Source organism: Simochromis diagramma, unplaced genomic scaffold (genome assembly GCF_900408965.1).
Source record: "Simochromis diagramma unplaced genomic scaffold, fSimDia1.1 OVJJ01000050.1, whole genome shotgun sequence".
NCBI lineage: Eukaryota > Metazoa > Chordata > Actinopteri > Cichliformes > Cichlidae > Simochromis > Simochromis diagramma.
Genome location: NW_024387188.1, coordinates 1,184,185 through 1,204,799, shown reverse-complemented (window position 1 = coordinate 1,204,799; position 20,615 = coordinate 1,184,185). Strand labels below are relative to the sequence as shown.

Here is a 20,615-nt window from a genome sequence, read left to right as displayed (position 1 = left end):
TAAGGAAACCGAAACATCTCCACCCCTCCCCCCTCACAACCCCCCCCCCCCCCCCCCCCCCCCTCCCTCCTCCACGGCCTCCTCCGGCGCTCCGCTCCCTCGACAAAAATACAGCGCCCCAAGAGCAAACGAGCTGCCCTGCGCCCAGACCACCACACACGCCGGAAAATGGACAAGCTCATAAAACCACTATACCAATATCCGCGCCGACCACCATGCCCCCCCGCCCACCCCCCCCCTCTCTCTCTCCCCCCCCCCTCTCCCTCCCCCCTTCACCTACCACCTGTTCCTGTAACAGCATGAACACTGACAGAGGTGAGACAGCAGAAAAGTCTTTGCTTATTTTTGTAATAAGTTAAGGAATTAAGTTACGAACAGTGATTAAATAAATAGTTTCTTGCATTTTTGATTTAATGATTGTGTTTAGGATTATTTCAGAAACATGTTTAGAGGATCTTTGTAAGCCTGCATTTACTTTAAAAGAAGGGAAGCACTTCATTCTACAGAAAAGGTGACACATTACAGATGAGTTCATAAAAAGTGTCACTGTCACTCTTTCAAGGCTCTGTCACTTTTTCTTTTTTACTGGAACAGCATGGTAAAGTAGGTGTAGGCTGCCATCTTGTGGCAGTGTGTTGTTACTACAACATATGAAATTGTGTTTCTATTGGAAATATAATTCAGCGCCACCGAGCCGCTCTCTCAGTTACAAACTGAACCTGTTTTGTTTAGACAGATAAATCACTAAGCACAGTGAAGCTTTTAGTTTTGTAAAAGTGTTTCTTATTCAAAATGCATGTTGATTTTTATAAGGTTGAAGAGCAGTTAGCAGTGCATTCATGGACATCTTTAAACTATTAATTGAAGAATCTTTGGTCATGATGGCATGAACTAGAAACGTGAGCTCCAGGTGAGACTGCACAGAAGAACAAGTGTCCTTAAACTGCATCAACTGATGACGTCTTACAATTTTATTCTACTGTGTGTTTTTATCATTGAACGTTTATGTCTTTGTGTACACATACGAACACAAGCTACTGTAACTTAGAGAAGCTCAGCAATATATTATTAAGTACACAAACAGTTCCAGGTGCTGGACTGTTTGAAGACCCCACTTTGGATCATGTGAAGGACATTTAGTTTTTTGTTACAGGCATTGAAGGGTTAATGCTGTTAATTGCATAGTGCAGTGATAGATAACGTGGTAGAGCTGGTCCAGCTTGTGAACCAAAGAATATTATCTAGTATGTTGTGAATGAAAAAAATAAATGGTATGACTGTTCATTTACCGAACCCTAACCTGTGAGATCAGGCTCACATCTCTGATCATAGAAATGGGGAACTTTTCAGGAAATGTACTTCAAAAAATAAAAACAAGAGTAAGATGGGAAAGTCAGAAGGAAATAAGACACTTTCTCAATTGTGAGAAATTCTGTGAGAATTTTAGCTGGATTGTCTGTGGTATAACTGGCATGTAACAAGAGGAGTCACCCACTGCTGCCCATTACAAAGGAAGAGGTTTTAGGACTTCCAAACCATCTTCACTGTTCCCATCAGGAGGCATCCATTTCTTTGTTACACCCTATGCTTTGAGAAATACACTATTGTCACACCACAGTGAGCCAGTTGCATGAACAGCAGCCTAATCAGACTTCTGCAGCGTCTCAAAGTTCTTTTGGAGTCTGCTTCTTGTGTCCAACAGGAAGAATTCTGTCCATAAACAAAGGATTTTAAAATGTACCATTTTTTTTCTTTTTACTTTTGAACAGTAACCTAAAATTATTATTGCCTCAAAAGGATTTATCCTCTGATCTATGGGTTTTTTGTTTTTTCAATGTTGTTCTAAGCGGCCAACGAATTGTTAATGCATGATTAAAGTGAATTGTTAATTTCTGGTTTTACTATAAACAGACTGGGGACGCTTGTGTTTTCTTTCTTCCTCAAATGATCAGATAAGACTTGAGTAAAAGAAATAATGCAAAGGCATTTTGCTGTGTTCACAGAGCAACAGTCCAACTGTTTGGGTCTAATTTTGTTCTGCTTCGTTGTCATTCCCAAACTCCCCTAAGTAGCATGTTGTAGTAGTCTACTTGTGTGTGCACGACTCTCCAGGAACTTTCCGTTTGCCAATCATCTGTACAAAAAAATGTCGCTATCAGTTTTATTTGTCTCCTGAAATGAGTTTCATTCTATTTTGGGGTTTTTTTTTGTTTTTGTTTTTTTATTAAATTAACATGCTTGCATGATAACTGCAGCAGTCCTTGGGAGAAGACCAGGTTTGCTCAGTTTAAAACAAAAAACAAAAATTAACCAAATCAGCCAGCTTACATTTGAAACCATGAAGGAAAAATCTACAGATCTCTCCAAGTGACGTGTTAGTTTATGCTCTGCTACCTAAACTATAGCTGCTAATAGATTTATAGGTTATTTTTCTTCTCGCAGTGAGATTTGCATCAGGCTGAAACAGGCTCTGAAAAAAAAAAAAAAATCAAAGTGGGAATGAAATTTGACAGGAGGGCCACGCCCGATTTCCACGGTTATCCACGTTATACTTAGATCCTCCTCAATCTGTGCACATATGGCGCCACTAAACCCCCGATAGTGCCAGTGTCAGTTAGTGAGTCAGTAAAATAGTCATGCATTTGTGTTAACATAAAAACTGCAGACTAACTAGAGACAAACAAGCGAGGATCGCTTCATATCTCAGCAGTTTAAAAAGAAAATAAAAAATGACCGATTGTTCCTGCAGGAGTAGATTCGGGCCCCTTTTTGCTTTTTCATCCCAAGGAGTAAAAACAGGGTTACGAGGAGAGGAGGAGGACTAGGAGGATGAAAACGAACTAGACGGAGAACTTGATTTGTACATGCGGTCTGTTCTGGGATCAGTGTGGTAGTTAACCCTCATTTAACACATTCCTCTCTGCTTGTCTAGCTTGCTCTAACTCACATTTATTTCTTTATTTTTTAACCTTATTTTGCACATTAACACATATCTATAGCAAGGACAGAGACACAGCCACATATGTTGAGTCCAGGATTGTATTTGAGCATCAGGAACAAATGATAAGAGCACATATCAGGAGTACACTGGATAGCTGTTTCTCAAAGGGTTTAATAGAAGGAAAGAAGTTAAAGGGATTACATATTCAAAGGTCCAATTTCTGATACTACCCTATGAAAATATTTGCTCTGTGTGCCCTGCTGCAGCTGCTACATTTGGCTCCAGATTCACTTTTTGGCTCCTACGCCTCTCGAGATGTGTTAATGTAGACAGGCATTAAAAAACTCTGGTCAACCAACCAGCAGTATGCCTGCTATGTCGTATGAAATGCGTGGAAGGAGAGGAACCGACTGTCTGTTACATATAGATAGAAAACAAAGCTCTGACGTGACCTCGGGTCAGCCAGCCTGACGGTCAGAGAAACGGAAACGTGCTGGATTGTGGATCTCTGAGCTGCATCATCAAAGATGCACCTATGCACAGATCAAATCTCAAAAGTGCAATGTACCTCATATACATGTTGATGCGAAGCGCCGCCAGAGCAAACTTTTCCACTTCATTTGCAGAGGTGTTTTATTTTGGAATGTGTATTTATTGTTTGCAGTGTATGTGTGTGTGTGTGTGTGTGTGTGTGTGTGTGTGTGTGTGTATATATATGTGTATATATATATATATATATATATATATATATATATATATATATATATGTATGTATGTGTGTGTGTGTATATATATGTGTATATATATATATATATATATGTATATGTATATATACAGTGAGGCAAAAAAGTATTTAGTCAGCCACCGATTGTGCAAGTTCCCCCACTTAAAATGATGACAGAGGTCAGTAATTTGCACCAGAGGTACCACTTCAACTGTGAGAGACAGAATGTGAAAAAAAAATCCATGAATTCACATGGTAGGATTTGTAAAGAATTTATTCGTAAATTGGGGTGGAAAATAAGTATTTGGTCACCTCAAACAAGGAAAATCTCTGGCTCTCACAGACCTGTAACGTCTTCTGTAAGAAGCTTTTCTGTCCCCCACTCGTTACCTGTATGAATGGCACCTGTTTGAACTCATCATCTGTATAAAAGACACCTGTCCACAGCCTCAAACAGTCAGACTCCAAACTCCGCCATGGCCAAGACCAAAGAGCTTTCGAAGGACACCAGGAAAAGTATTGTAGACCTGCACCAGACTGGGAAGAGTGAATCTACAATAGGCAAGCAGCTTGGTGTGAAAAAATCAACTGTGGGAGCAATCATCAGAAAATGGAAGACATACAAGACCACTGATAATCTCCCTCGATCTGGGGCTCCATGCAAGATCTCATCCCGTGGGGTCAAAATGATCATGAGAACGGTGAGCAAAGATCCCAGAACCACACGGGGGGACCTGGTGAATGACCTGCAGAGAGCTGGGACCAAAGTAACAAAGGTCACCATCAGTAACACACTACAACGGCAGGGAATCAAATCCCGCAGTGCCAGACGTGTTCCGCTGCTGAAGCCAGTGCATGTCCAGGCCCGTCTGAAGTTTGCCAGAGAGCACATGGATGATACAGCAGAGGATTGGGAGAATGTCATGTGGTCAGATGAAACCAAAGTAGAACTTTTTGGTATAAACTCAACTCGTCGTGTTTGGAGGAAGAAGAATACTGAGTTGCATCCCAAGAACACCATACCTACTGTGAAGCATGGGGGTGGAAACATCATGCTATGGGGCTGTTTTTCTGCCAAGGGGACAGGACGACTGATCCGTGTTAAGGACAGAATGAATGGGGCCATGTATCGTGAGATTTTGAGCCAAAACCTCCTTCCATCAGTGAGAACTTTGAAGATGAAACGAGGCTGGGTCTTCCAACATGACAATGATCCAAAACACACCACCCGGGCAACAAAGGAGTGGCTCCGTAAGAAGCATTTGAAAGTCCTGGAGTGGCCTAGCCAGTCTCCAGACCTCAACCCCATAGAAAATCTGTGGCGGGAGTTGAAAGTCCGTGTTGCTCGGCGACAGCCCCAAAACATCACTGCTCTCGAGAAGATCTGCATGGAGGAATGGGCCAAAATACCAGCTACTGTGTGTGCAAACCTGGTAAAGACCTATAGTAAACGTTTGACCTCTGTTATTGCCAACAAAGGTTATGTTACAAAGTATTGAGTTGTATTTTTGTTATTGACCAAATACTTATTTTCCACCCTGATTTACGAATAAATTCTTTACAAATCCTACCATGTGGATTCATGGATTTTTTTTTTCACATTCTGTCTCTCACAGTTGAAGTGTACCTCTGGTGCAAATTACTGACCTCTGTCATCATTTTAGGTGGGGGAACTTGCACAATCGGTGGCTGACTAAATACTTTTTTGCCCCACTGTAGGTTTGTTACCTGCCCGGCTGTGATGGCTAAGGCTGTCACTGAAACACAAGAAAGAAAACAAAAGATCTTACCACAGCTCAGTCTGGAAATATTAAGACATAGGGCTGGGCGATATGACCCAAAATTCATATCTCTATATTTTTTAGCTGGATGGCAATATACGATATATATCTCGATATTTTTTTTAAAGCCATAAGTTAAGAACAAAAAGAGAGTTCTTAGTCAAAGCTGTGTCCCAGATGTCACACAGGCACTTTTATTTACATACAGCGTAGATCAGGGGTCTGCAACCTTTATCATCAAAAGAGCCATTTTGCCCCTCTTCTGCCAAAAAAAAATCGTAGGGAGCCGCAAAAAATAACGCAATAATTTAACTTTTCATCCTTTTTTTTATTTTACCTGTTACAACCACTGAATAAAACAAACAGAAGTGCAATGTGCATTTGTAGGCCTGCTTTGAAATAAATTAAACTGTTAACTGTAGGCGTATATTTTTGTAAAAGTAAAATAAAACTAGCCCACTTTAATATAAATAAAACATTTAGCTGCAACTTAACAGCTTTTAAAATAAAAAGAAAATTGGGAGAGTCTTTGACAAGTCCATGTCAGTGTTCTCTCGTCCTCTTCGGGTTTTTTGCTCAGCCAGCAATCAACTGAAGCACCTGAACATACAAAAAATCTACATCAGCTCGGAGTCTAAAATATTTTTTTTCTGAAAAATAATAGCTTGTAAAATACTATTGTCCTTACCATTTTAATGTGACTTCTGTGTCTGAAGTTCGCTGGAGATCTTCCCTATGTCGGGGCTGTAAGATGTGACTTTGATCTTCATACAGGACTGTATAGGCTCTCATCTTTGAGGCGGGAGCGGTGTTTGGACTTTATAAAATTCATGCTTGAGAAAACTTGCTCACATAAGTATGTTGAGCCAAAGATGGACAAGACTCCAAATGCATACTTTTTCATGTTAATATATGTGTCAGGAATGGCACCCCATGTTTCAAAAACAAGTTTGTCGGGGTGGGGGAGTTTTTCCATATCACTCCATTTGTGCTCTTTAGCGAGCGTAGCCTTCTGACGGGCGACTTCTTCAAGATCCGCCGTCAGTGTTTTGAACTTATTTACCCACAAATCTTTATCCGCTATGTCGGCCAGTTCAATTTCTAGATCAGACTTACATACTCCGGTGAATGCAACTGTGTTCAGGAGAGATGGGTCGATGTCCAGCGGTGTGACAGGGAAAGAGAGAGTATGTTTCTCCTTTCTGAAATCACTGAATCTTTCTCCAAATGCAGCTTGCATTGCAATGATGGCACGGTGGAAATATTCATAATTTATTTCATTGTTCGCTTCTTTGAACTCTCTTAGGGAGGGGAAGTGAGAGAGCGTACGTTTTTGTGCATCTCTTGCGAACACTGTCATCTTGCGCTCAAATGCCAAAACATTCTCCAGCATCTGCAGGGCCGTGCTTCCCTTTCCTTGTAGATTTGTATTCAGCGTGTTCAAGTGACTTGTCATATCCACCATGAAGTAAAATTTACCCAACCAATCAAGGTCTTCCAGTTCAGGATAGCGGAGGCCTTTGCTTTCCAAGAACGTTTTCACATGCTCCAGACAGGTAGCGAAGCGTTTCAGTACCTCTCCCCTGGACAGCCACCGGACTTTGTTGTGCAGCAGGAGAGCTGAATATGCGTTGTCGACTTCTTCTAACAATGAACAAAACGGTCGGTGGCTTAACCCGTTCGCAATTATTTTGTTCACTATCTTGATAACGAGGTTCATCACTTCGACACATTCGGGGGGGAATGTTTGTGCGCACAGTGCTTCTTGGTGGAGGATGCAGTGAAACGCCATCAGCTCTCGATCCAGTGACTTTTGAAGCAAATTCACAAAGCCCTTCTGTGCTCCTCTCATACTGGGTGCCCCATCAGTAGACACTGACACCAGGTGAGTGGTGTTTATTCCTTTCGCTTCTAGACAACTCACAACAGCCTCACAAATGTCCTGCCCTCGTGTTTGGCCCTTTAGCGGTATGAGTTCAATCAGTTCTTCCTGAGGCCCATCACAGTTGACATATCTGCATAACAGTGCTGTCTGCTCAACATCGTTTACACCACTTGACTCATCACAGGCAATTGAAAATGCTTGAGCTGAATTGATGTCATTAATTTGCTTACGGCTGATGTTTTCCGCCATTTTAATGGTCCTGTCTCTGACGGTCTTTGCGGAGAGAGGCATTTCTCTAATTTTCTGAACAATTTCCCCCTTGTTTTTAAAGTCGGAGAATAGATGCTCTGATATTTTTATGAACAATTCTTTCAAATATTCTCTGTCTGTGAACGGCTTCCCACTCTTTACAATATCCAGAGCTGCCACACAACTAGCAGTGCTAGTTGGCTGTGGAGAGCTGATCCACTTCTTGAAAGATAGTTTGCTCTCTTCAGCTTTTCGCAGCAGTTCCGAAATTGCTCTCTTTCGCTCATCTTCGGTTGGGTATTTTTCAGCGAATGCTAAGTGCTTGTTTTGAAAATGTCTTTCAACGTTACATTTTTTGTTGTTCGACATTCTCTCGCTACATATTAAGCACACAGGTAAGCCAGCGTCGTTGGCGGTGAATGCAAATAAATATGTCCACGCTGAATTAAACTCTCTATTTTCTTCCTAAACTTTTCTTTTTTGGGATTTTTTCATGGTTAGCCTTTTGCAGGGTTAGCATACTCTAAAATCCACCAGCAGGTAAAGGCGGGGTCTGTTGACGTTGATGTGACGTATATTTTTGTTGAAAAATTATAAATTAAAAATTGCTTTTTTAAAATTAGATATCAACTCAAACTCCAAGATAACTAGGCAAAAAAAAGTAAACTAATAATCATGTATGAATAAAAATGAGTTTCGAAATACCTTTCATTTATGTTTTTTTTTTGTTTTGTTTTTTGGTCAGGTCCAGAGGGAGCCGCTACAAGGAGGCTGAAGAGCCGCATGCGGCTCCGGAGCTGCAGGTTGCCGACCCCTGGCGTAGATGTACATGAAGAAATTACTCAAAAATAAATTATCAGCATTTATTAAATAATCATGCTCCATAAATAAAAGAAAACAATGTTGTTTTTGTGCATAACAAAAAGCTCACAATTGTGCAGTCAAAATGTAAACTAAAAGACGCTGAGCATAATAACAAAGAGACAGATTTCACAGCTGCTCTATTCCCAAGTGCGTCATCTACTGCGTGACTGACAGCCTTGAGTTTGAAATCCTCTTTGTAACCATGTCTCCGAACAGGTGCCATGTATGGCCCTTATACACACACAATATGGTAATATTACGTTGAAGCACAGTATGTATCGCTCCAGACTACGGTAGCCGTAATGCTCCGACAGTCCATCAAGCGGTGCAGCCCTGTAGCTTACCAAAGTCGTACTAAAACATTTTTTGACAGATTGCTGAGCGCCGTGTACCACATAAAATCGGTTCGCGGTCAGTAAGCACAACCAGAATTCATACATAAGGCGCACTGTCAATTTTTGAGAAAATGAAAGGATTTTAGACCGTGCAGCCCCTGTGGGCTGCATGTTGTTAGCACGGTTAGCTCGCTAACGTGTTGGCGCCGTGCAGCCCCATGCACGGGGCGATCCGCGGTAACTCGCTAACGGAGATTTGCCGCGTTCATCTTGTCATTGCCTGCAGGTGAAGCTGTGGGGGAGGAGGAGTTGTGTTCAGTGAAGGAGAGGCGAGGCCGAGTAACGTTGCGTAGAGACAAAAGTGGACGACAGAGAGGCAAACCTGCGGCTCCACAAGTATAATTATAACGTAACATAGACTATATCGATATAAACGATATTGTCACATCACAAATATTTTTTAAAAAACTCGATATATCGCCCAGCCCTATTAAGACATTTTCTGTAATGCTAGAATCATGAACTCATATGATGTAGAGATGATTTGAAAAAGGCAGCTGTACTCACATAGACCCATTGTTCCACTCAGGGTGAGGAACCTAAGATTGGACTGTGTCTTAAACAGAAGTGTGAGCATCAGCTGTTATTTCCTGGATAATGAAACTGAATGGGCGTCACTGGGTCTGTGAAGTAAATAAACTTTCTTTAGTCGTCATAGAACAAGTGATTGTGAGGCTAGATCTCAGGGGGTTTTGTAATATTTATTTATTTTATGTTTTTTATTATGTATTTCACACAGGTTTTATTTAAAGGATTTTTCTTTCTATTTTAATCCTTATGTTAAATCACTTGCTTAAAATAAACACAAACAAAAAGGAGGTTATGATACGGAGCGTGTATGAACGTTATTTGGGTCACTGAAAATGTGTCTGTATTATGTGTGTCCTTTCTTTGGGGTGTGGTATGTAACAGAAGAAAGACCACAGGTACCAATTAGTGTAGAATTTCCTCCCATACCTTGATTCTGGTTTAATCTTGTTAAGAAAAATAGTGAGAAACAGAAATGGAAATAAAATGGGTGAGTATAAAAGGCTTATCACAGCAGACACAAGAGCAGAAGGTGAGATGAGTTATAAAAACAACCAACATTTGAGAAGCACTGGACAGGAGATCCTATGAAATGGCAGAACTGGAGATCATGACAAAGTTTCAGGAAAGTTTATTATACTGCATTTAATCCCAGTCATTTTCAGAGAGAGATTAAAGGTTGAAGACTGATTTATAACAAGTCCCCACACAAACATAGATAAAGCACTAAAAGTACCTCACTGACGAGCAAGAAGTGCAATAAATAATTAAGAAGTGATAAATGCTGTATGGGCGTCGCACATATGACGAGTTGGGAGTGACAACGTGTTGATCTGTAGGGAAGCAGGAGACTGTTGTTATAGAGTAGATTGAGGATTTTTATTCTTTATTTCTATTTTTCAGTTTTATTTTTCAAGACTTCGTGAATTGTCTTTTTTTTATAATTTGGCTTACCCTTTTTGGTTTTGTTAATATTGGCAATAGTGCGAAGTACTATTGTTGAGTTTGAATATATTTATTATATAGGCCATCCGGTTATGGTAAATGTCATGTTTTGAGTTGTTAGAATCTGATGAGCATTATTTTCTTTTCTTTTTGTTGTCTAGTTTTTCTGTTTCCCCCCTGAGAGATTACCACCTTAACGTGGTCAGGCGGTGTGATGGCTGCAGTTACAGCCACACAGTGGTAACATTAGTGTAGAGGCTTACACACAACACTGCATTCACATTTGTCTTTCTTTAAATATAAGGTTTAATTTACAGGATAATAAATAACTGGTTTTGGTCTCAGTTAGGTTTTTGTGTGTTTTACCCCTTTTTCAGATTTTTAAGTTTCCCCCTTTGTCTCGTTTAGTGAGGTCAGTTTGTTTGAGGTATCAGTATTGGTTGCTGTTAACTTTGAGTAGAGTTCTGTTATTTTGACCTCTTTTATGGGCCCAAGATTTAGATTTTTTTGTATAATTTAACCAACTATGTTGTTGGGTTAAATAAAAAACAACTTTTTTTGGGACTGTACTGCGTGGCCCTGAGAGGCCAAACGGACTGCAACTTAAGAAAACACCAGCAATAAGAAAAGCCCTACAAAAGCACACAAAACACAACGGAAATAGGAAAAACGACAACAGAAATAGGAGAAACAAAGCAGAAATAGGAAAAAACATTTCCAAAAGCACAAGGGAAGTGTTTCTGGGGAGACAATAATCCGACGGACCAGTTGCAGGAACCAAAATATGCTAAGAATTGCGCTGGTAGACACTTAAAAGAAGTGGAGGATCTATCAGTTTTGGAAAGAAACAGAGGAAAGAAAAGATGAGAGGTAAGTTTGTTAGCCTAACTATTAGCCTAAAAATCCGTCATCATATGAATGATGATAAAACACGCCTACCATGTTTTGGGTTTCTGCAACTGGTCCGTCAGGTTATTGTCTCCCCAGAAACACTTCCCTTCCTCTTGTTCTTCCTTTTTCCTATTTGCGTTGTGTTTTATGTTCTTTTGCAGCGTTTTTCTTACCGCTGGTTGCAGTCCGTTTGAACTCTAAGTGCCACTGTACTTTAACCTGTGTCTGACTTTCTTTCAATGCTCGATCCATCGCAGGGGGTTTGCGTGCCTCAGTGACCCTAAAAGCTAGATCAGCGGAAGCTTAGCCTTCAGGTGTTGGTCAGGTCTTAGGGTAGAGGCCTGACAAAGTGCAATCCAATTACATGACAAAAACAGTTATCTGGAGCACCCCACCCAATCAACCGCCCTTAAGTGTTAAGTCCCCAGTTTATCATTTCTGCAAAGAGATATTGCTGCTCAGTTTTAACAGATGTTTTTCCAATGTTTTGATTTTTGCTGCTTTAAGAGCCATGAAGAAACTAGCATTTTAATCTTTTCTTTTTTTCAGTTTTATTGGAGAGAAGGCCGGCATTTCCTTAGCAGATGTCTTAGAATGAAGCCATAACATTATAGGACATAGGAAAGTGAAAACATTTCGTTTTGGTGCGAACTCTTCCTCTAAAATCTGATTCGGATGTCATATAATCTAATTAGTGATATCGTCATTTCTTCTTCCAGAAAACATGCAGGGCTTGCAATCATTAAAACACTGAAACCATCATAACATTTTGACTTTGTAGTAACAAAAACATTTAATAAAGACACCTGCTTATCGGTTCCACTTGCATTTTAGCTACAACCAGCTGATTTCAGGCACCAGGGGAGGAAAATGGTAGCGCAGTATACAGCCTGGATCTTGAAATTACTTTTTTGTATTGCACAAAAGGACAAGAGAGATTTCTTTCATTAGCAACCACAGCATTTTTTTTATCATGTAGAGAAAACTGAGACATACTGTTGAAATTGCACTTCTTTTTCCAATATTGAGATAGCTCAGAAATGAAATGTGCAGTTAAACTACTTTACACGGGAGATTTTCACTGGTGGCATGTATGTAGCCCTCGATGTAAAAATGAGTTTAACATCTGTGGCTTAAACAGTGTAAAGACAGTGTATGGGATGGAAATCATGAAACATCTGTGTACATCTTGTTGGATTCAGATGTGTAAATCCACAAAAAGCAGTAAACCTCAGGCCAAGATCAGCCGATCACAGACTGTATACAGGTTTCAGTTCAAGGAGACAGATTATTGTAAGTAGCCTCTTAACAGCTTAGTATTGACATATGTTTCTCTCTCTAAATTACATTGGAAATACAGTAAAGGCTCACAGTCAGTGTGACAGGAAACAGAGGCACAGAGTTTTAGAAACCCGTGCAATGTGAAAGCCCTTTTTTCTGACAGTTGGAGCTACCCTATGAGCAAGCACTTGGGGATGGTGGGATGGAAAAAAAACCCTTTTAAGAAACCTTTGGCAGAATGAGGCTCAAGGACGAGCAACTGGTTGGGGATGACAGAAAAGACAAAATAAGAAGCAAATCAAGAGCATACGAGGACAGGACAAAACACATGATGGGAGGAAGAGGACCAACGTTACTGACACGCAGTAGTGATATATTAACACACTGAGAGTAAAAGACAGAAGTGCTCAGTGCATGATGGGAAGTGAATCAGCAGTTGTGGCCTATAACAGCATAACTAAAGGATGGGACAGGGTCAGCTGATCCAGCTGTAGCTATAAGATTGATCAAAAAGGAAAGTTATGAGTTCAATGTTAAAAGACGAGAGCGTTTCTGGTTAAACGGGACAGGGACAGGAAAGCTGAAGGCTCAGCCTCCCATTAGACTCATTAGACCTCACCAGAGTGAACAACTTTCTCTGCAGCAACACAACTCATAACTTTTATTCACACCCTGTCCTGATACTTCTGCTATAAACAATAACCATACACTATTATTGCAATCTGGACTACAGCTCAAAAGTTTGTAGAGAATTAGAAATGTCTTATTTTCTGACAACAGTAAAAATCTTTTTGATGTTTTACTAAATTATTCAGAAGCGTAAAGAAATATAAATAATTAATGGTAACATTTATCATAAATCACAAATGAGATTTAGTGGAATATCTACTAAGTGTTGTTGAGACAACGTCGGTCTCTCTGATTCTTTTTGTCTTGGTAGAGATCACGCAGAGATGTTTCCAAATTTCACACAATCCTTTTATTACCCATTTTCCTTACAGATGCATCTGGAGATCAGCACACTGCATCCTGTGCAGTCCTACTCTAAAGGCTGATCTGAAGAGTTTCACACAACAGTTACAGTTATAGTCTCTGGTCTCCAATTTCTACAGTAAACCCCCCACATTGGAAAAACACTGGTAAAGTGGCCAGGGGTGCTGACACCCTGACCCCCATCTCCTTTTAAATCAAATCAAATCACTTTTATTGTCACATCACATGTGGAGGTACACTGGTACAATACATGCGAGTGAAATTCTTGTGTGCGAGCTTCACAAGGAACAGAGGTGTGCAAAAATACAATACCATAAGAACAAGCAAAATATAAGAATGGCTAAATCTGAGAGTTATATGAATAAATATATGTACAATATAAGAGTGTATGCATTACTGAATGTGTATACTAAATGTGTTTTTCTACGTGTGTGTGTGTGTGTATGTATACATATTTTACAAATGAAATAGAGTAAACAATAAAATATATAAAATATACAGAGGTTGGTAGTTAGACATGTGTGGAGTGCATAATGTTGAAGTTCCAGTAGTGAAGGTGAGGTGTCTATGAAGTGTTCAGCAGTCTGATGGCCTGGTGGAAAAGGCTGTCTCTCAGTCTGCTGGTTCGGGACCGGATACTGCAGAACCTCCTTCCTAGTGGAAGTAGTCTGAACAGTTTATGGCTGGGGTGACTGGAGTCCTTGATGATCCTCCCCGCTTTCCTCAGGCACCGCTTCCTGTAGATGTCCTGGAGGGAGGGAAGCTCACCTCCAATTATCCATTCAGAACACCGCACTACTCTCTGGAGAGCTTTGCGGTTGTAAGCGGTGCTGTTGCCATACATCCAGTGAGGATGCTCTCAATGGCACAGCGATAGAAGGTCCTGAGGATGCGGGGGCTCATGCCGAATCGTTTCAGTCTGCTGCGCCTTCTTCACTGTTTTGTTTATGTGTCCTGACCACGTAAGATCCTCAGCCAGATGTACACCAAGGAACCGGAAGCTACTCACTCTCTCCACAGCAGCACCATTGATGGTGATGGGGATGTGTACTTCTTTGCACCTCCGGAAGTCCACTATCAACTCCTTTGGCTTTGAGACGTTGAGGGTGAGATGGTTGTCTTGACACCAGTGGGTCAGGGTGCTGACCTCCTCCCTGTAGGCCGTCTCATCACTTTTGGTGATAAGACCCACCACTGTAGTGTCATCCGCAAAGGGTCCAGTGAGTCGGGTAGTGCAGAGCAAACGAAGTCCCTGATCAACTTCTCGAAGCATTTGCTCACGATGGGGGTCAGGGCTACAGGTCGCCAGTCATTCAATGAGGAGATGGTGGCGGATTTGCACAGGTCTGCACAGAAACAGAGAGTGAGCAAAAGCAAGAACTGATGGAAAATGTGACATGACTGTGGCATGATACGTTACCTTGGTAATGCAAAGATCTGGTTGTTTAGAAGCCAGCATGAAGACCTCGTGAGGAACAGGCGAGTAATCAGCTGATTGTTCACAAGTGACTGAGGGACAGGAAGGTGGAGGAGCATCCCCTAAAAAAGACAAGCACACGGACAACAACACAGGCATACACCGAAAGAGGAGAGAGAGAAAGAAGCAGGCCAGCAAAAGAGGGCAAGAGAACCATGACATCTACAGAGGCCCATTTTCATTTGGTACATTGTGTTACCAGATGTCAGTTTGTAATGTTAGATCTCAACTTGTCAGTCAAGAAACCTTTTTCCAAAGATATCAGCACAAACCGAAATCATTGTGCGGATTAAAAACAGTAAGTTGTTGAAGTTTGTGATGGATGATGTTTGTAATCTGATTAAATCAGATGTGTTCCTGGTTTAGAACCATGTGATCTGTCAACATAGGAGTGATTGTTACTAGAAATGGGCCCATGTATAACTGTGTAGACATTTCCTAATACATCATGGGTGATTTAACATAAATGATTCATTAAACACACATCTGTGAAAACATTTCTGATAACCTTTTTGTTATATTATGTTAAAGTAAATGTGAATTATTAATAAAGGGAGAATCTTTGAATCTGACCACAAAATTTTGAGCAGTAGTGTGTGTTGTATGCATGTGTCTGTGTGTATCTGATCAGGATTATGTCATCAGTGTCAACAAAATGCTCTTTTTTTTTTTTTTTAGCTGTGTCTATCATCAAAATTAAGTTGGAGTGTTTTAACTCTGACAGCGAACTCTGCCTAACAAGTCCACTTTGCTCATTGACTTAAATTAAACCACTTAAATTAAAGAAACAATAAATGTGTCTGGATCATCCCAGGTTTTGTTTTTAACCTCATTAAAGCAAGTTGACATTTTCCTCTAAAGGGGCTGCAACACCCAGCTGCACAAAACCTTCACTTTTTTAACAGTTTCACTCTTTGAATATTTTTCATTTCTTACCATCAGAATTCTCCAAAAGATTTTTAGAAGAAATTTATTTTCTTTCATGCATCACCAACTGAACCTTTTATGTAAACGTCTCAAGTTCCAACCTAACCTCATTTAATTTTGCTTAGCAAAGTACTTGTAACTCTAATAATTAGTAAGAGTATATTTCTTATCTTCTATTGGTCATCTGACCTGATAAACTTCAATTAACATTATAACACAGGACTGATTGTCTCTAAAAATGGGCTCCTGCACACTTGCAGACATTTTTCCATCACAACTTATGGATGATGAATGATTTGATCAAAGCTGTGAAAACATTACTGATAAACTTCATGTGATATTACATTAAAGCCAATTTCCTATTAAAAGCAGGGACTTTTGAGCAGTAGTGTGTACTGTATGTTTGTATGTAACTGTGTCTGACCTGGATTTTATCACCAGTTTCAAATAAGAATTTTCTTTAAAGTCTGTTTTTAAATACAAATGAAGTTCAACTTTAGCAAGGCTGATGGTAAACTGGCCCTAACAAGTCCACTTTATTGCGTGCTCATTGACTTTCTCCTATCAGAGCTGTTTAACAAGTCCACTTTATACATGCTTATTAATCTATCACGCTTATCAGTGGCTCATGCTTGCTTAAAGCCTATGTCTGAACTTGACCACAGAGCCAGAGCATCATTCAATCCTACCTGATGCCTATCTTGGCAGCAGCTCAAGGATGACAAACTCCACTTTCTCTGCATCAAGACAGCTCATAACTTTTTAACAGTCTCTCCTGATGGTCTCATATCATCTGCTCTAATCAATAACCGTACACTATAATTACAATGTAGACTACAGCTCAAAAGTCTGAGGTGAATTAGAAATGTCTTGTTTTCTGAATAGACTCACATTTGATTTCATGTTGAATCACAGCAATTAATCAAAAGAGTAAATAATCATATAAATGCTTAATATTAACACTGATCACAAATCATGAATGATTTTGAATAGAATATCTACAGAGGTGTTCAGAGACCCATTTTCAGCAATAATCCCTCCTGTGTTCAGTGGTACATTGTCTTATCTAATGCAAGTTTAACACATTAAAGCCAAACTTATCACTCAAAACAGCTTTTTAAGAGATTTTAGCACAAATTCAAACTATTGTGGTGATTAAAGAAACAATAAATGTGTCTGGATCATCCCAGGTTTTGTTTTTAACCTCATTAAAGCAAGTTGACATTTTCCTCTAAAGGGGCTGCAACACCCAGCTGCACAAAACCTTCACTTTTTTAACAGTTTCACTCTTTGAATATTTTTCATCTCTTACCATCAGAATTCTCCAAAAGATTTTTAGAAGAAATTTATTTTCTTTCATGCATCACCAACTGAACCTTTTATGTAAACGTCTCAAGTTCCAACCTAACCTCATTTAATTTTGCTTAGCAAAGTACTTGTAACTCTAATAATTAGTAAGAGTATATTTCTTATCTTCTATTGGTCATCTGACCTGATAAACTTCAATTAACATTATAACACAGGACTGATTGTCTCTAAAAATGGGCTCCTGCACACTTGCAGACATTTTTCCATCACAACTTATGGATGATGAATGATTTGATTAAAGCTGTGAAAACATTACTGATAAACTTCATGTGATATTACATTAAAGCCAATTTCCTATTAAAAGCAGGGACTTTTGAGCAGTAGTGTGTACTGTATGTTTGTATGTAACTGTGTCTGACCTGGATTTCATCACCAGTTTCAAATAAGAATTTTCTTTAAAGTCTGTTTTTAAATACAAATGAAGTTCAACTTTAGCAAGGCTGATGGTAAACTGGCCCTAACAAGTCCACTTTATTGCGTGCTCATTGACTTTCTCCTATCAGAGCTGTTTAACAAGTCCACTTTATACATGCTTATTAATCTATCACGCTTATCAGTGGCTCATGCTTGCTTAAAGCCTATGTCTGAACTTGACCACAGAGCCAGAGCATCATTCAATCCTACCTGATGCCTATCTTGGCAGCAGCTCAAGGATGACAAACTCCACTTTCTCTGCATCAAGACAGCTCATAACTTTTTAACAGTCTCTCCTGATAGTCTCATATCATCTGCTCTAATCAATAACCGTACACTATAATTACAATGTAGACTACAGCTCAAAAGTCTGAGGTGAATTAGAAATGTCTTGTTTTCTGAATAGACTCAAATTTGGTCTCATGTTGAATCACAGCAATTAATCAAAAGAGTAAATAATCATATAAATGCTTAATATTAACACTGATCACAAATCATGAATGATTTTGAATAGAATATCTACAGAGGTGTTCAGAGACCCATTTTCAGCAATAATCCCTCCTGTGTTCAGTGGTACATTGTCTTATCTAATGCAAGTTTAACACATTAAAGCCAAACTTATCACTCAAAACAGCTTTTTAAGAGATTTTAGCACAAACTCAAACTATTGTGGTGATTAAAGAAACAATAAATGTGTCTGGATTAGGGGTGGGCGATATAAACGATATACGATAGAAACGATATAAATTTGGCCAACGATAGAGATTTTCACTATATCGCTCTATCGCGATAGCGCGTGTTGATGATGTCATCAAGCTGCGCCTGTTTTGGTCGAAAGCATCGCAGCGGCTAAAACCATTATCATCTGCAAATTATTCCGGGCGACAGTCATAGCAAAGAGATGAAGCACTTTTGAAATAAGGGGAAAGCCAAAAACTGCGCTTCCTCCACTTCCGTAACATTGATTCATTAATGTTGAATTCTCTCGCAGCTGTTCTATTCCCATGTTGTTGCAGTATATTAATAACTAACCTTGTATTGTGGATGAATAATCTCAGTTGTTCTCCTGACTGATGTTTGGCTCGTGTATAGCATCCTGCTATGCCATTGCATTTGTCCCTGACCACCAGAATCCCTCACATTAACTTTTAATGAGTGGAAAAAGGTTTGCGTTCATCCTCCAGCTTCACTGTGCTAATGTTATGCTAACATAGCTGTGTCGCTAGCAATCACGTAGCACAACATGTTTAGGTGGAATCTAACGAGCTAACTTCCTGTTAACTTCTAACTCCGTTAAATGTAATAAATTCTGTTTTCATGGATGCATGGATGTTAAACTTAATTGTTACACCTGGTAAAGCAACAACGCTGATGATTTAATTAAAGATGAAAGAATTTAGACCGTTTTTAACTCTCAGTATTCGTTTGACTTTGGGAGCTGAAACGGACGGAGTTTTGGACCCAGATTACTCTGCGAAGCTCCTCACTACGGCAGCCGTAATGCGGCTTACCAAGGTTGTACTAAAACATTTTTTAACAGATTTCTGCACGCCCAAATTGGTTCGAGGTCAGTAAGCACAACCAGAATTCATACATAAGGCACACTCTCGATTGTTGAGAAAATTAAAGGATTTTAAGTGTGCCTTATAGTGTGGAAAATACGTTATACAGAAGAAAAGAATATATCGTGATATATATCGCTACTGCACATGCTTCAAATTATATCGCGATATGAATTTTAGGCCATATCGCCCAGCCCTAGTCTGGATCATCCCAGGTTTTGTTTTTAACCTCATTAAAGCAAGTTGACATTTTCCTCTAAAGGGGCTGCAACACCCAGCTGCACAAAACCTTCACTTTTTTAACAGTTTCACTCTTTGAATATTTTTCATTTCTTACCATCAGAATTCTCCAAAAGATTTTTAGAAGAAATTTATTTTCTTTCATGCATCACCAACTGAACCTTTTATGTAAACGTCTCAAGTTCCAACCTAACCTCATTTAATTTTGCTTAGCAAAGTACTTGTAACTCTAATAATTAGTAAGAGTATATTTCTTATCTTCTATTGGTCATCTGACCTGATAAACTTCAATTAACATTATAACACAGGACTGATTGTCTCTAAAAATGGGCTCCTGCACACTTGCAGACATTTTTCCATCACAACTTATGGATGATGAATGATTTGATTAAAGCTGTGAAAACATTACTGATAAACTTCATGTGATATTACATTAAAGCCAATTTCCTATTAAAAGCAGGGACTTTTGAGCAGTAGTGTGTACTGTATGTTTGTATGTAACTGTGTCTGACCTGGATTTTATCACCAGTTTCAAATAAGAATTTTCTTTAAAGTCTGTCTTTAAATACAAATGAAGTTCAACTTTAGCAAGGCTGATGGTAAACTGGCCCTAACAAGTCCACTTTATTGCGTGCTCATTGACTTTCTCCTATCAGAGCTGTTTAACAAGTCCACTTTATACATGCTTATTAATCTATCACGCTTATCAGTGGCTCATGCTTGCTTAAAGCCTATGTCTGAACTTGACCACAGAGCCAGAGCATCATTCAATCCTACCTGATGCCTATCCTGGCAGCAGCTCAAGGATGACAAACTCCACTTTCTCTGCATCAAGACAGCTCATAACTTTTTAACAGTCTCTCCTGATAGTCTCATATCATCTGCTCTAATCAATAACCGTACACTATAATTACAATGTAGACTACAGCTCAAAAGTCTGAGGTGAATTAGAAATGTCTTGTTTTCTGAATAGACTCAAATTTGGTCTCATGTTGAATCACAGCAATTAATCAAAAGAGTAAATAATCATATAAATGCTTAATATTAACACTGATCACAAATCATGAATGATTTTGAATAGAATATCTACAGAGGTGTTCAGAGACCCATTTTCAGCAATAATCCCTCCTGTGTTCAGTGGTACATTGTC

General features: G+C 39.5%; 1 long non-coding RNA gene across 1 annotated transcript; it reads left to right on the top strand.

The window, feature by feature from the left end:
* The first annotated feature begins 17,006 nt into the window (after positions 1-17,006).
* LOC120745171 lies at positions 17,007-20,395 on the top strand. The gene is made up of 2 exons (XR_005698574.1): positions 17,007-17,071; positions 19,441-20,395. It is a non-coding gene; the product is annotated as an uncharacterized LOC120745171 (long non-coding RNA).
* The last annotated feature ends 220 nt before the right edge of the window (positions 20,396-20,615 follow it).